This window comes from Cyprinus carpio, chromosome B17 (assembly GCF_018340385.1).
Source record: "Cyprinus carpio isolate SPL01 chromosome B17, ASM1834038v1, whole genome shotgun sequence".
Taxonomy (NCBI): Eukaryota; Metazoa; Chordata; class Actinopteri; order Cypriniformes; family Cyprinidae; genus Cyprinus; species Cyprinus carpio.
In genome coordinates this window covers 23362601-23367229 of record NC_056613.1, presented here as the reverse complement: position 1 = coordinate 23367229, position 4629 = coordinate 23362601, and the positions used below count along the sequence as shown (strand labels likewise).

At 38.8% G+C, this 4629-nt stretch overlaps 1 pseudogene; it reads right to left on the bottom strand.

Moving 5' to 3' along the window:
* Positions 1 to 228: 228 nt before the first annotated feature.
* Positions 229 to 3727, bottom strand: LOC122134077 (annotated as a pseudogene).
* Positions 3728 to 4629: the final 902 nt, after the last annotated feature.

Genomic DNA, 4629 nt, shown 5'->3' with positions numbered 1-4629 from the left:
CACTTGATATCCTCACATTCATAATGCCTCATAAGAACGGTTGTCTCGATTCAGCGATTTTGAGTGACTTGATGAGCATTTTAGTGTTAAATTTGTGTAAACTTTGGTTACAATTCTGCATTCTAACAGGAAGGTCTGAAAGCCAATAGGATAAAGAAGCCAGTTTGATTGACAGGTCAACATCCCAGCACAAAAACAGGAGCACGACATATCTAACCCAAACCAGGGTCAAGATCCATAAGCTAGTAAATAAAAAAGCTGTGAGACACATGCTGCGGAGGAGCCTTACAGACACCGGAAGGAATTATGGATAAGTTCAATAATGGGTAAGGAGGATGGCGAAAGGAGAAGGCGAAGTGCTGTTCAAGGCAGCAGGAGGGTTCAGGTTCGTAGGTTAGCGTCCCACGCTGATGTTGCAGGTCTTGCAGCTGGGATCCTTCTTGGCGTTGACTGTGGACAGGCTCATGAGCTGGTGGCCGCTGATTCTCAGCTACCGTGCCCCAGGCTCAGATCCACAGGGTCGGTGTAGATGACCTCCAGGATAAGGTCCTGTGCATGGTGGAACACCAGCCGGCCATCTTCATCCTCCAAGCACGTCATGAAGCGGTTGTTGGCGAGATCCAGCGCTGGCAGGCGCTGCTTGCAGAACTCATCTCCAGACGAGCCCTTCGGCGCGCGATCACCAGAATGACGTAGTGATAGGCCGTGTACATGCAGTAGAAGTCGGCGAAATACAGGTTTGTCGTGGGGCTGGAGAGCTCCTCGGATGGCAGCTGGAAGCGGTAACGACCGTATGGCGCCTAGTCCTGTGGGGGTTTGCCCGTGTTGAACTCGGTGTTGCAGCTGAAGAAGATGCCCTCGAGTTTCCCGCTGATGGCGAAACCGTGGCTGCCACTGTTGTCCTCACTGATGGCAACATCTTGTTGTTTTTGGGCCTCCCTGCAACAAGAAAAATTCACTGTAAATGACAAATGACTTAATGGAGGCCACGTTCAGTGGCGCTAAAAGAAATGAGATTTAACACAAACCATTTTTCCCCTGACTTTTGCCACTTAATTTCACTGCCAGTGACTAATCTGCTAAAATCAGTACAGCCTGTAGTAGCTGGAGAACACATTACAGTAATTCGGAAACTGGAAAAGTAAACAGCAAAGCTATCAAAATGGTTTCAAAAAGAACATGATTCTCAAGGACCACGGAGAATTTGAACATTCTGCTAAAAAATGTCTGCTAAAAAGGTGTGTGTTCAGGCGCATTATTGGCGCTTTGCTATTTTGAGGAACTGAAAATAGACTGTGCCATAGACCAACTCAAACCTGGTCTACAAGTCTAACACAATATTTTTTTCTTTGTTATTTAATGAGGACATTAGTAATATGCCACCTATAGGCAGGTGCACAACGCATGTACACTTTGTTTATATTACACCACACAGGGACCTGCAGCAGCACACAAACACTTTTTTAAAAATGAAAAAATTACATTCCGCCATATAAATAGCGAAACCCGCCATGGTGCGAGCGCAACTGGCTTTTAAAGGGGATGGGAGATGAGATTCATTTCTCACCGGTTTTAGTTTGTTTTGCAAAATTAATTTGCAAAAAAGTCAAATTGGTAGATGTTCAATCAAAATAAATCAGAAAACTGCAAGAAATATACGAATTTAATCCCTATACGATCCACAATAATCTTTTTCTTTTTTTAAAAAAAATTATGTAAAACAAGAGAAAAACTGCCTTTATGTTAAATTATCATTATGAACTGTTTTCTTATTAATTCTCAGTCTGATCAGAAACCTTTTTCCTTTTTACTATCACCTCAGGGTTAGACCTGATCTTTATTGTTAATGTGGTAAATAAAACTGAAATTATATAAACAGGTTGAAACGCATGACTTGTAATCCAGATATCTAATCAAGTCTGTATGGAATTAATCTTTGAGTTTTGCATGGGGCAAGTGCAGCAACAATAGACTTTTACTCACTGATGTGAAACCGAATTTAATTACTTTTGAATAAAGCAAGACAATGAATATGGTAAAACTCAGTGTGAAGTAAGATGAAGTGGTACATTTATATACATAAACTAGAGTCATATTTAAAAATATATTGTGATTCTGAAGGGAAATGAATGCCCCCTCCCCCTTCACTACTTTAGACTGTTAGTGGGACTTTTCAGATGGAGTTAATTTGATTCCACAGTGCATCTCTACATTTAAAAATCATATTCACTTTATACTTAGAGAAAACTCATTATAGATTTATTAAAATTCCCTTTAGATGCATTAAATTCAACAGCATAAATGGTCTTTTTTGCTATAAAAAACTGATTTTATGGCTGTTTTCATCAAATTATACTATACAGTACATAAGTTGAATCGAGAAGACATTTAAATCACAGGGATACATAAAATTAAATTCAAAATTAGAAAGATAATTTGCAATAGAGAGAACGCATTTAATAATAACAATAACACAAACAACCTTTCGGGGATTTTCTAATAGGAAGAAAATAAATATGCATATGAAATGAAAATTGTCATCACTTACAGTACATACCCTCATGTTGTACTAAATCTATGTGACTTATTTCTGTGAAACACAAAGGAGTTTGAAGAATATCCTGGAGCCTTTTTTAAATTATGCAAGTGAAAGGGGACTGGTCTGATACCAGAGATGCTTCTTTTGAAATTTACAGACCTAAGCCAAACATTTATTAAATGGAAAAGAACGGCAGGGAAGTTCTTCAGAATTTTATCTGTTTTTATTTTTCCACAGAAGAAAGCTGTCATAGAGGTTTGGAAATAAAGCTGGCTGTTCCCTTTAATAATTTAGTGTTGATTTCCCTGTAGAAACATACCTTGCGTGGTCAAAGTACTCTTTTGTGTTGGTTTCGATGAAAAGACAGAGAACCGCAGCATTTCTGCCGGCAATGACCTCGGCTTTCTCCAGTAACTGTGTAAGATGAACACCTGAATAATCTGTAGAGCAAAAACACAAACAAAATAAATACAATGGAGAGAGTCATATGAGCCAATGATGGCCTAAATAGGTTCATGGAGGTCATATCAACAATTCTTTAAATCAGCAATTCCCAGCATTTGATTCGCACTAAGCTACATCATAATTACCAAATTTTTATTACAACATTTGATATATTTTATATTAGCTTTTCCCCATTTGGGAAACCCTGTGTTTAAAATATTTCAGCATGAATGTGCATCTCACCGGCTGTACAGAATTCAATCGATCTCGCTCCATTCTGAGACGGCGTAGTCTCCATCACCCCTGTTTGGATGCGGTCTGAACGGCCCACAGTGTCCATTCAGTGCGTTCGGACTCAGGAACCAGTGTGGCCCCGCACTGTCATGGGCAAAGGAACAGCTTTCGCTACCAGTTTAGTAGGGGGGACATCCTAGCGGAAACAGATAATAAATGAGATTAGACAGTCGTGTTCTTGCAGTTCACTCTCTGCAAACATGTTACTGAAGATCAGGTCAGAGCAGAATGTGTAAGAATGAGTGAATATAGAGCTGCTGTGTACACACACCTTGTGTTTGAACTTGTTGGCATTCTTGTTGTTTTCTTTCTTGTTGAGGGTCGATGAAGTAATGCGTTGATGCGGTTCCTTGGACCTGGAATCCGTATCCCAGCAGATCTTAAAGGAGTCACATGTGATGTTGCTTATTTTTTGATGTTCTGGGGAACAGGAAGTTCCTCCATCTCTGCAATGCCCACTGTCCAGGGACTTATTTCCTAAAAGACACACAGAGAACAACATTTGAAGAAATCCTTTAAGGAAGCTTGTGTCAACATAAACCATCTTTCAGAAGATATACACATTTAAAATGTAGTCTTTCTCTTATGAGTAAACAAATGCAAACATTGATGACTCATCATGTACTCAGGGGTGTGTGTCCAAATTTTTGTCCAATCAAATGCTCTCTAGAATGAGGCTTCCCTCCACAGACACCACATTCCTCTGTGCTAGAAATAGTCACACGTTCAAGTTTGTTATTATTCTCTGACACATTATTTTTCTCCAGTGTTGCAAGATTAAAGCAAAGCACAGCACTTTTACACTTTTTGAAGCTTAATCTGATAAAAATTAATTATATAATTAATAATGTATGTCTTACTGTATACCGTATTAGTATTTTTTTTACATGAGCAATTTCTAAGTTTATACTTCGAAATAAGAAGGACTTATTAATTAGTTTACACACGTGTTTTTGTGCGCACGTTCATTTTCTGAATCACACTTATGCACTTTTATCTTAGAACAAATTTAGGGCAGATTATTCGCAACATTTTTATAAATGAGGCAGGCCTCTTCTTATCTCTGACATTTAGACCCCAAGGTTAAGTAATGAGGCCTCACTAATCAGTAATTGTTAAGTTTTTGTTTGTGTAATGATATTAGTTTAATTATCAACTGCTCGACTTGCGGGATTTTGCGCTTTTTAATTTAGTGGATTTCCAGACTACAAATCGCATATTGCACTTCAACATTGCAATCACCGTCTTTTCATGTGGTGGGTTTTTATAATGTAATCAACACACTACACAATCAGACCCACCCATCAAGCATTTCTCTTTTAGCTCTGAAATAAATCAGAAGACAACACAAT